This window comes from Meriones unguiculatus, chromosome 16 (assembly GCF_030254825.1).
Source record: "Meriones unguiculatus strain TT.TT164.6M chromosome 16, Bangor_MerUng_6.1, whole genome shotgun sequence".
In the NCBI taxonomy this organism is placed as follows: Eukaryota; Metazoa; Chordata; class Mammalia; order Rodentia; family Muridae; genus Meriones; species Meriones unguiculatus.
In genome coordinates, this window is record NC_083363.1 from 34,632,442 (window position 1) to 34,645,333 (window position 12,892).

General features: G+C 39.2%; 1 pseudogene; it reads left to right on the plus strand.

The window, feature by feature from the left end:
- The first annotated feature begins 8,609 nt into the window (after window positions 1-8,609).
- Window positions 8,610-9,170, plus strand: LOC110566583 (small ribosomal subunit protein uS4-like; annotated as a pseudogene).
- The last annotated feature ends 3,722 nt before the right edge of the window (window positions 9,171-12,892 follow it).

Below are 12,892 nucleotides of genomic sequence, written 5' to 3' on the forward strand. Positions count from 1 at the left end.
TTTTGTTTAAACATTTGCTCTTGGTAAATGTACTTGTATTGTGAAAATATTTTATGTTCTTAGATATGAATCCTGGAAAGTTTAAAAATCCCTTTCCTTGAATTATTTGGGTATCCAAAGGGGAACATTGTGTCTTCAGCTCCGGAAAAGTCATGATCTAAATTACAGCTGCATTATCCACCTTATTTGTTGATATTTCTGTTGTTTGTGACTCTGTGAATCTGTCTAATCTTAGTAAAAGAAACATACAAGTCTGGATAATTTAGCATTGCAGAAATGAGTAAAATACAATACTTCCCACCAGAGAAAGTACCTCTGCTTCATATGAAATAGATTAACAGGTTTCCCCAAGGGAGTCATAGTTCAATAAATCTACTGTGAACAATAAGACCTAAACTCTTAATATGGCCCTTGTTCTGCTTTATTAAAAGCAAAATATAGAAGGGTACATTTTCCTGGTTCATGGAAATTATTCTAACTATGCGCACACACACATACACACACACACACACACACACATACACACACACACACAAGCATGTACACCCCTAGATACGTACTCCCAGGCACATGCACACACTCTGACTTTTATTCTTACTCTTGTACTTCATTCACATCATTTGTTTTTTCACACTTTCCCATTTCAGAATCATCAGGGGTCCTTACCCATCTTTCTTTTGCTTTCCGGTTTTTGATTCTTGCTTAACAATGATAATTATCTAAATACTGTATCTCCCATTTTATAATTACAAAGTTTTTCTTAGAGAGTCTTTTATGAAAATACAAAGCATACTTATCAGTGATGAGAAGACTGTAGCCATCAATGGTGAAAAGGCAATTAGTTATAGTCATGCAAATGGCTCTTGAGAAGGGCAGGTGGCTGGAAGAGGTTTAAGGAAGAATGTAGAAGAAGGACCTACCATGAAAGTCACCCATTCCAACACCTGGCCTGTCTCTCTCCAACACCAGAGCCACAGTGATGAACCTTTCAAGTCTTATACTAAGCCAGCCAATAGGGGTTCATACTGCCTCCATCCTGAGCAGTAAATCCTTACAGCAGCTTCCTGAGGCACAGACTATCATAAGGTTGCCCAAAGCCCTTAGGAATCCTTGTAACTTCCTTTGAGGGAGATGGACCTCATTCCCAAACAAGCTTAACACAAATGGGGATGTCTCTAAAACAGACTAAGGTAAAGGGAGAAAAGTAAGTATAACGCTTCACACAATCAGCATTTGTCAATGTTGACAGAATTGTTGCTCTCTGTGAAAACTTTAAACCACAGAGAAGTAAACAAAATAAATAAAAATGCTTTTGTAATTGATGACCTGATATTAGCAACAATAATGAATTACCTTATATCTTTTCAGTGCTTTTCATTCATACCTTTAAAAATATATTCCTATATTAGTACACCATTTTGTTATACAATTGCATTTATTCAGTGCCAAATCACTGGCCTTTTTATTCACTTAAATATTCAGAGGGAGCTATATACTTAATATATCTTTATGGCTTCCTAGTATTCCATTGTGTAGTTCTAAACAATTTAACCGATTTTCTGTTAGGAAGTATTAAGAATGCTTTTTGTTTCCTGGCATCCTAAACATCCTTCTGCAATAATTTTTGCCTTCTTCTCCAATTATTTCCTTAGGAATAATTCTTGTATGTGGAATTTGTAGGTTAAAGGTTATTCTCATTTGTGGGCTAATACCAAATTGCCCTCTGGATATATCATGACAATCACACCCCCACAAGCAGCACATGAGATACAGTTATCAACATCATCAATTTCTTCATCATTTTCTCTTCTTAATCACCAGAAAGGTGTGAAAAAACCCTACACTTAAACACAAACATTTATAATTACCAGCACTTCCCTTAATAAGACAGTGCTTAGAGTTGTATAAGAACAACTTTAACAGCAATGTACCCACATTCAAAAGAAAAAAAATGGAGATATTTAATTATTATAGTCAAAAGAACTTACCCTGAATAATGCTGTGCACAGGAGTCTTTAAGAGATAGAATATTCTAACTTGCTTCCTGGGTACTTCGATAAACATAGTACCTATTCTATGTAGGTGACTGAGATTTATGTAATTGTATGCCTCAGGTCTGTGAGTCAACCTGAATTCTCCATATTTGCAGTGAGATAATAAGGATAACAAGACTATGCTAAGAGAATTCGATTTGGAGAAGCATCATTTGCCCTTTAAGCACTCAACTGCGAACTCACTTTACTTCCGTAAGATGCAAAACTTCTCACAATGCCATGAAGTATTATTGACATTGATCTGGAAACATGAGGTATCTCTAAAGCATCTCAGACATCAAGGAAACCGTCTTGCTATGAGGAGACAGCGTTAATTCCAAATCTGAAAATGTGAAGATTTTCCTTATTTGAGTGAGTAGTGTTTTTGAATAAGGCAAAATCTATAATCTTAGTAAATATTACACACTATTATTAAAGAAGCAAAAAAGAATTGTGCTGGAGTTAATTAAGGCTTTAAGAAATGCCTGCTTTTATTGGCAAAAAAATTTTTTTTTGTTGCAACAAGAAAACTAAAAATTAAGAGGATGGTTGGCAGCAATATTGATATGCTAATGGATAAACATGCTAATTTAGAAAAACTAATCAGCAAAGACATTACTAATGGAAATGTACAGGAAAATGGCTAATGCTGTATGCAAACCTGGTATCCACAAAATTAAGAGGAAGCCGGTTTTGTTTTCATAATTGTAAGTTGCAAGTCACATCTTTTCCAGGCTTTGCTAAAGGAGATATTGACAAACTCACTAGACACTGTTGGAGTGAATCTATACAAACATATACACACATGTAAATATGACCATAGAAATTTACATCAACCTCTATCCAAATGGAGGCAAAGGGTCCCTTTCTCTCAGTCTCATGGGCCCTAAATCTATCTTCTGAGAAAAGAGAAATGTTTTCCAGGTAAGTGAGCATTTTGGTTATCAAATTCATGAAGTAGTTAGTAACTTGACTAAAATGCCTGACAAACATGAGCTCCTCGCTGCACAAAGACACCCCCTCTCCACACACACTGTTGATAGGCATGTGTCTTTACAGGTAGTTGGACACCCTCTCTCCACACACACTGTTGATAGGCATGTGTCTTTACAGGTAGTTGGACACCCTCTCTCCACACACACTGTTGATAAACATGTATCTTTTCAGGTAGTTAGTTTTACTTGCTTTGTCCTGTCAATTTGAAGGTATTTTTAGATATTGACATGTACAGCATCTAAGTGTAGATGATAGTCATTAGCTACAAGATCTTAGGAAGTAGGAGGGATTGTGGCAAACTGAACACCACCTAAGTGTGGGGACAATACTGTACTCAATTCTGGCCAGGATGAATTCTGATCTGGTAAGACTTTTTGATTTTTCAGCAAAGCTGGAAAATCAGGATTATGAAAATCCATGCATAAGACCAGCAGGTAATTAGTGGGACCTCAGGAAACTAAGACGTTTACGTACAGCAAAGGACACCATTGCTCCAGGAAAGAAGCAGCCCACAAGATTGGAAAACAAAACAACAACAACAACAACAACAACAACAAAAAACATTATCAGCTATATATCTGGCAGAGGGCCTGTGTCTAGACTATTCGAAGAACTAAAAGAACTAAAAAAGGCAAACTAAAAACAAAGAAAAAAAAAAACCAAAAACCCCAACCCCCTAAACTTCTGCAGAACAACAGCTCAATTAAGATGATAGCATAAAGCTAAACAGAGTTTTCGAAAGATGAAATACAAATGGTTGAAAATACTTAAAATTCAAACCCAACTATAAACCATGCAAGCAACAGTCATCTTGACCTGACAAAGCATACTTACTGGTGAAACATCATGGAAATAACTTTCTGGTTGGATTTAGGTTCTACTCCACAAGAGGAAACCTATACTTTCCATCATTATTAGACTAAGGATCTATGGCTAATAGATCCCAGGGGAGAAACTACTATTACTATCCTACTAAACGTACACAGTATTAAACTGACTGTTAATAACTTTTCATTATACCCATAGATCAATGCATTTCTCAACCCTCCTCTGAAGAGCTTCCATTTGAAGTAGATACTAACACATAGACCCATAAACTGGCCGTATGCAATGAATAACTTACTGAAGAACGAATGTTCAGCATTGTAGGGAATGCATACACCAAGCCAAAAGTTCAAGGATTATTGTGGAAGAGAAGATGAAAAGGTTACAAGAGCCAGAGGGGTGGAAGCATTATCTACTGGACACAGCATGGCACCTACACATATTAACTCATAGTGGTTGAGGCAGCATGTACAAAACCTGTACAAGCCCAAGCCAGAACAAAACCCAGGCTATGCAAGTTGGCCACACATCACAACCCTAGCTGTGAAGTTATTGGCAATTGTTAGCTGTCGGGAAGGAAAAGATAGTTTTTTCTAAGAATGTAGCCTGTGATAAGCTGTCAACTTCCCAGTGGAAAGCTATACATCCAAGAATGTTTGGGCAGCAAAATTTTCTCTTGATGGATTAAAAACAATAGGTCACAAAGTTGGTGGGCAGGAATCGAGGAATTAATATTATCAATAGATGTTATATGAAATTCTCAAAGAATAATATTAATTTAAAAACTTTTGAAATGAAATTTCTTCAAGTTGTAGAACCAGTCAATTGACTTAGTCACAAATAATTTTTTTTCATCATCCTCAACTTTGTTAGCACAAGTCCCAAGGCCACATGGGCATTTCTAGGTACAGTTTTCTTTTTAACCTTCAGTTTTCTTTTTAACCATTTCATCTAGATTACTTCACTTCAGACATTTTCCCTGGCCAACCTGTGGAGCACCTATCTAGTTTTGGGTTGTTATCATAACTAATTCAGACTGATCATGCCTGTTTTGAATTTCAAGCTTGATTCAGAGTCCTCAAACATGACGTCCAAGTCCCTGGCTCCTATACTAAAACCCTTGAATTCCCCCTAAGCTATTTACATTTCATCTTTTTAGAACTTCATGAGCTTATCATTTTTTTTTCATTTTTGAAGTGACAATCACTCAGCAACGACAGTGTGGATCAATGTGTTGAAAGCAATTTCAGTAGACACAAGAAACTACTATCCCAACTTATTAGTTATCATTATGATAATCTTAGTTCATCTGAAAAGTGTCAGCATTTATTAATAATTATATGCAAGGCGAATAGAAGATCAAATCAGTTCAAATATATACTGTTGGAGCTGAGAACACAAACAAGGATACAATTACTAAATAGAAAAAGTCTCTCTCCTAAATTACTATGCATTAAGAGTTTTGAGGGAGACAAGGAGAGAGAGAAAAAACATGAAGTTGAGTGGGTAGGGAGGAGTGAGGGTCTGAGAGGACTTGGGGAGGGAAAAGAAAGAATATCAAAATACATGTATAAAAATTTAATGAGTCTTTGAAATTAGAATAAAAATAACTTATTTTTATAGCTTAAAAAAGATTTGCTATACTTTAGGATATACCAAAGCTAAAGAAAACCTTCATATGGAATGCAAAATCATTTAGGACTATAGTCCAATACTGTGACTTTCAGTACAGTCTGCCTTTTGATGACAATTGAAGACTATACTTGACCTGCTGTTTAAGAACTACCATCTCTAAACAAAAAGTTTTTCTTCTATTCATAGCTTTGAGATAATTACTTCATTCAAAACACACACAGAGAGAGAGAGAGAGAGGGAGAGGAAAAGAGAGAGAGAGAGAGAGACAGGAAGACAACCTGGCCTGGAGTACAGGGGACAGCATTTGAGTGAAGATTAAATATTCAAACATCCTATTTCAACAACTCAGTCATTTTCTCATTTCTTTGCTCATTTGTAAAATCATTAAACCAAGAAAAATAACTGGCCCTGTGGTAGGCAAGAGCTTTGCCCTCATCTGATTGGGAAACTATGACATACCACCATAGACTGAGTGAACTATAAAGACTAAAATATATATCTCTCGGTTCCAAAGGCTGCCAAGTACAAAACAAAGGTGTGAGCAGGTGCTGTGTCTGGGCAGGGCCTTTCCTCTGCTCCCATGCTGTACCTCTTTAAGAGAGGAAGAGTATTATGTTCTACCACAACAGAAGGGAGGAGGGATGAACCGGCCAAAGGGGTCTCTCTAGGCCCCAGTACTTATGGCATGGAGGGAAGAGCCCTCAGGATTGCTCCTGCTGCAAATAATAATGGAACATATCATAATTATTATTTTGTCAGGCTGGGAGGGTATTGCTAAGATTTAGAGTTGAATATTAATTTTTACTATTTTTTAGGTATGAATTTTTGCTGTCCACTCTCAAAAAATAAAGCCTTACAGCTTTAGGGCTTGTAGAATTAAAACAGAAACCAGGATTCAGAAACACAGAAGCAGGACATAAAGTAATATATAACCATATATACTTGTCAGAACAAATTGAGGCCTAATTGCCCAGGAAGAAAACAATAAGAAATTTGAATGACTATTGCTTAATTAAAATCAAGAGTGTCCGGGCCAGATGTCAGGCCTTGGTAAGGAACAACAGTTTAAGTAAACAGGACAATTAGAAAGAGGAAGGTGAAAGAGCTATCAGAAGGGCCTTGGGCTCCACCTTAGTTTGGGTGCCCTGAGATCAGAGGTCAAAGGAGATACAAGTGTGTCTTTCACTTGTGAATTGATCCCAGGAAGTGTGGATGAGGGAACAGCAAATGTGAAATGAATAATTAGCAAAAGCAATAACTGTGCATTACTGAATTGGTTATTGCTGTGAGCTCAATCCAGCTGGGGAGATATGGAAAGCTGCTCTCCTAAGGACTAGCGGTCTGGGGAAATGTCCATGATTTTACACTGTCATTGGCTGAGGGATTTCCCTGTGAGAACTGATTTTTTTTTCTCTTTGCAGAGGGGTGCTTTCTGAAAACAATTTTTAGCGTCAGGTAAAGCCCCAAGATAGAAAAATCAGAGAGCTGAATTGGACACAGCAGCTCACACAGCTATAAATGCTGTGAGCCAGGCTGAGTAGCTAAAAACACATGGCACACAGGAGCCCGTGGCAAAACCACGGAGCTGGGCTCTGGCTCCACAGACGGCAGCTTCTCAGTATGTGACTAGAACTGGGCCGAGGTAAGGCCAGCTCTGAACTATAGAGAAAGTCTCCTGATCCCTCCGGTCACCCAATCCATGTAATTGTCAATGCTGTGCTTTCCTGGCTTCCAGTGCAGACGGGAAGTTTAGTGTGGCATTTCCTGTTGTTGTCTCACAGGAGAGGATGAAAGTCGTCTGTAATTTCCCAGTTCAACGAAGTTAGATGACTTCTCAGAGTCCTGTCACTTCATAACCTTAACCCACTGACCCTCCACTATCCTAGGCAACCACAGAACCAGCCATGGACGGCTGTCTGTGCCCACATTCCCGCCTTTATCATGATCCGATCTTGAGGTACTCCAGAGTGCCTCATCGGCGAGCATGGAGCCTGTCCCAAAGAGGCATCCACTGGATCAATGACAAGCGTTCATTTCTGCCTCTTCTCTCCTAGTGTCCACAGGGCACCTCACATCTCCATCTTTGTCAAAGTCCAGATGTCTCTAAATTTGTTCAACTCTGTCACTTCTCCCCAGTCCACCTAGGAAGGCTTGCTCAGGTCTTCCCTGAGGTATTCCTCAACATTCCATGCTGTTCCAGCATCTCCACTTAATATCCCTGGCCCATGTCCGCTGAGGCCATCATTCTTCTTACCGTTGCATTTTACAAATTTAATCGAGGAGATGAACTACCTAGGTGAACCAGAGACAGCAGATCTTACAAAATTGTAACTGCTGACTGACGTCCTCCATCAACTGACTATCAAACCTGTCACAACTGGATGAATTGTTTTCAGTATTGATATTTTGTATTTGCCTATATATTTTTTTTTTAGTGTGTCCACCACGTGGATGCTGAAGATTGAATTCAGGCCATTAGGCTCGGCAGGAAGTACTTTTACCTATTGTGCCGTTTCACTGGTTCTTTATTTCTTTTTATGCAAAAGAGAATATAGTATGTTTTGTTGAGTTAATAATTAAAACATAATGAAAGTAATTTTGTCCTTTAGGAGACATATTGTCCCACTTCCTAAATACACAATTATTATAAGTATCATACAATTATTATGTGTACACATATAGCTGCGTACAGCTACATGCTTTAACCACTGGTTCTTCACAAAAGCAAAGAGAATCAGTCTTGAAGATGAGAGAAATGATTAACCTGGTATAAAAATGAATACAGGACCGAGATCTGGAATGTTCATTGAGTATTGTGAGAGCTCACATTTGACACCAGGACCACGCATTCATACATGCATACACATACATGTACAGACACACACATGCATGTGCACACACACAGACACATTCACACACACACACTGACAATGAATACCACTCTCTTGGCTAAGCACGTCTGGATGTTTTCTCTGTGGCATAAAGGAGATGGTGAGTGGCTTAGTTCACGCATTAGTTGGAAGAAGGGACACCCACTTTTCAGGGAAGTTTTTCTCTGGTATTAAGCTTTAAGAAATGTGGCTCTTTGTCACGGGCGTTGAGCTCTTGGGCGCAGCAGGCCTGGAGAAGTCAACATGCCGGTTGCCAGAAGTTGGGTTTATCGCAAAACCTATGTGACTCCACGGAGACCCTTCGAGAAATCGCCTCTCGACCAGGAACTGAAGAAAAAACATGAGGTGTGGAGGGTCAAGTTTACCTTGGCCAAGATCGGCAAGGCTTTCCGGGAGCTACAGAAAGGACCCGTGTTGTCTTTTTGAAGGCAATGCTCTACTGAGGCAACTTGTTCGAATTGGGGTGCTGGATAAGGGCAAGATGAGGCTGGATTACATCCTGGGCCTGATGACTGAGGATTTCTTGGAGAGGCTGCTATAGACCCACATCTTTAAGCTGGGCCTGGCCAAGTCGATTCACCATGCCCGCGTGCTTATCCGCCAGCATCATATCAGGGTCCGCAAGCAGGTGAACATCCCATCCTTCCTTGTCCGTCTGGACTCCCAGAAGCACATTGACTTCTCCCTCCATTCTCCTTACGGTGGTGGCCGCCCAGGCTGAGTGAAGAGGAAGAATGGCAAGAAAGACCAGGGTGGTGCTGGAGCTGGTGATGATGAGGAAGAGGAGTAAATTAATACCTTCCTGCACTGGAGGACTGTATAGTTTTCCAGTTGATTAATAAAACAGAATTGGTAATTGGTTAAAAAAAAAAAAAAGAAAGAAAAAGAAAAGAAATATGTGGAAGCTAACCCAAGTCAGAGAATGATGCGCTTTATAATGCCCTGAGGGCTAGTGCTGAGAACACAGCTGTTTCCTTAGAGCTCTGGGCCGAGATCACACACAGAAGCAGAGGACCCGGCGCTAAGTCAGCTGGAGGGACCGTGAGCATGGACTAGGAAGTTCCAAGGAAGAACATTCCCTTAACAAAAATTTAATCACATTTTAATTTAGAAAAAATACAAAAACCGTGGTTGTAACATATACTTTTTTATTATCTTTTACTTTTTATATTATAATATAATTACGTTTCCCCCATCTTCTCCCTCTAAACCCTCCCATATACCCCTTCCTCTCTTTCATGACCTCTTTTTTCATTAATTGTTCTTATATGCATTTGTAACTATAAGTGTAAATATCACCTGTTTAGTTTGTGTAATGCTATGTATATAATTGTACACATATTTTCAGGGCTGAACATTTTTCATATTCTATTTTCTTTCTCCACCTGCCCTGTGGGGTGTGTGTGTGTGTGACAGGGAGAGAGAGAGAGAGAAAGAGAGGGAGGCAATTTGAGTGATGAGGAGGGCATCTGATGTTGAGGGCATCTTTTGGAACACTCTGTCCCTTTCTGCTGAGGCAGTCTCTCATTTGAACCAGAGCTCCTTGAAATAGCTATCTCAGACATGCCGTTTAGTTGGGGCGTCTTTTGTCTTTGCCTTTCAGTGCTGGAATTAATTACATGTGAACTGATAGTCATACTCTGCGTTTACGAATGTTCTGAGGATCCGAACTCCGGTTACCATAGTTGCTGCACTTTTAACAGCCCTGATTCCATTGTTTTTATTTTTAAAGCAAAGTAGTGCATGCCTGTTGCTATATTAATAACTAAAATTTAAATTTCATTCCTACAGATGCCCCTTCATACCACCATTTAATTTGATGTGTGTGTATCCCATCAGACTGTCTTTAAATTGTTGTTCTTTTTGCTTGGTCCCTGATACCTACTTTGACGATAGAGGACACGGAAGGAAGAGTCCATTCACTTCAGCGACAACAGAAAAGCAGATCATGCCACAAAAGTTTTGTATGGGCAGGTGTTGTAACCAGATGCAGTAATCCGCTGGACTGGGCTGCAACACCTCACTGCACGAGGACTGAAGTAGTATCTTTAGTAGTTCGTAGACCACTTATTTCCACAGCATTTGGGGAACTTGAGAAAGCCAATACTAGGGCAGGACCAAAAATTGGTACACACATATCCTTTAATTTACCTTATTCTCACAATACATTATTTATTTCTTATATTCTGTTATCTAAACAGCGGTATCTGGAGAGGGGCAGGTATAGATGAATTCCACTCTTTTAATTTCAGGTATAGATGAACTTGACTGTGTTAAATTGGTGAAAAGCAACAAGAACAACAGCAACAAACCCTGGCCAATGATTACAGTCTTGAAATTTTAAGTGATTTAAGCCTCAGTTTCTTTATCTGTACAGTACTATAGCACTCATTTTCTTATTTTCAACAAGTTTCAATAAGATGTGAATGTACAGTGCTAAGAACAGAGAAAAGGTTCATTTCAGGCCCTTCCATGCTGAATTGAGGATTAACGACTGCCAGGAGCATGTAGCTTTAGAAACATGCCGAGTAGGTGGTAGGTAGGACGTTTCACCCCGACACAGGTGTCTTCAAGTAAAGTTTTGACGTATTCTGGACAGAGATTTGGGTTTTCTTTGAGGCATTTGTAACATTCCCAACAAGGAAAGTTCCAACAACAAGGACACTGTCAATCGTTTGAGAGGAACAACTTTCAAAGATGCTTCGATCAAATGTTAGGCTCAGTAAAAGAAACCTTAAAATAGTGCCGTGACAATGAGAGTTTTCACGAAGACACCCTTGTTGGGTCCTCATGGCGCCTCTTTGGAATAGGTGTTACAGTGTCATCCTTATAAGAGGAGAAACGGAGATGTAAACAAGCGCTTGTCAAGGTAAATCTGGGATATAGATTTGGACCTCTGGATTAGGAAATCTGTGTACTTTTTCTATGGAAAATCCTAATAATACTAATTTCCCATTAATGTGAATTTTTAAACTCAGCAGTCCAAAAGAAGAGTTGATTGATGGTGGCAGAGTCCATTGATGAGCGACTGTAGTCCTAAAATAGGATTGTCCATCGGAAACTTTGCAGTGATTTACACTTTTGTACCTGCATTTCAGCCCAGCAGCTCCAGTCTTCATTTGGTTTTCTTTGCTGCAGACGTTGGACTCTAAGGAATTAAGAAAACATCTGGTGGCCATTAATGAGATATCAGGGCTCTCATCTCACTGAGTCCCTTCACTGCCAGCTTAGAAAGTTCGTGTTGGCATGCAAACCATCCCCGTTTGCTAATACAACTGCAGGTGTTGATATTTCATCTATTTGTTTATCGATGGTTTGGTGTTACGCTGCCTTGGAGACAAGTTTTTCATTTGTGCTGCATTGTAGTGCACACGATCCCATTCCACTCTCATTTACAGCATTCAGCCCCACTGCGATCCATTTTTCTGCTATTTTTCTCCTTTCCACCTCAGTTTTGTCCAGTCTATCTTCAGTCACTTTCTTGTTCCCTTGTTTTCTTTTCTCTCTTCCCCTTTGTCTCTCCTCTTCCCACTTTAACCACTATCTTTTTTCTTCTTACATGTACATGAGCAAAGACACTCAAGTCCTAACTTTTCCTTAGATGTGTCAGAGTAAACTCCCTGGAAGTGCTTAAGGCTAAATCAAAAGTGAGTATGTGTACCCTTCACTAGAAACTTCAACTTTTTCTTTGAAGTTTAATTTTGTTCTTGAATGTTAAAGACGATATATTTGATATCTGTAAATCTGTCTGTACTCGTCTGTGCATGAGAATATATATACATGAGCAAAAATGAAAAAAAGAAAAGAAAAAAAAATTCCCCAAACTTCTGCTTTGACTGCAAGATTAGAGGTTCTAACTTCTTGATTATTCCTTAACAAGAACATTTTAGAGAAATCAGTATCTTTTGTCCTCCTTCCATATAGATTACTGCAGTTTGCAGACAGCCCTTTTTGCATATTATGTAAATAGAAAGTTACATTAACAACACTGTAGGTAATGCAGGAACATTTTTTTTTTAATCTTCCCTTTTTTTCTCATAGAAAGAGCTCCTGATTAAGAACTGTGGCTGCTGTTCATCTTTAATTCCTTGCTGACTCCCCAATGCTGCCTAAGATTCCTCAAATTCTTTTCACAAAACCTTTAAACCCCCCTTCCTAAAGGATTCACAAAACCTTTAAACCCTGTTCCTAAAGGACTCGGTGTTGGCCCTGGTGAAACTTCCCAGTAGGCCTTGCTCCACTGCTTGTGTGAGAGTTAAGCCTGTGTACAGGGCTAAGGGCTATCAGGATAAAATCTAGTGTCCACAGACAGTATTTTTGTGAGAGGGTCTGGAACAGCAAGGGGTAGGAATTAACAAATTTCCAGAGCACTTCAGAGCTGAGTAACTGAGCTCCATTCCAACATGTAAGAGGAGGAAGTTGGAGAGAGGAGGAGCCCGAGGCTCCTGGAAGTGTCCTGTTATGCAAAGACGTTCTGCTTTTGCCATGGATGCTAGGAAATTTGCGAAACTA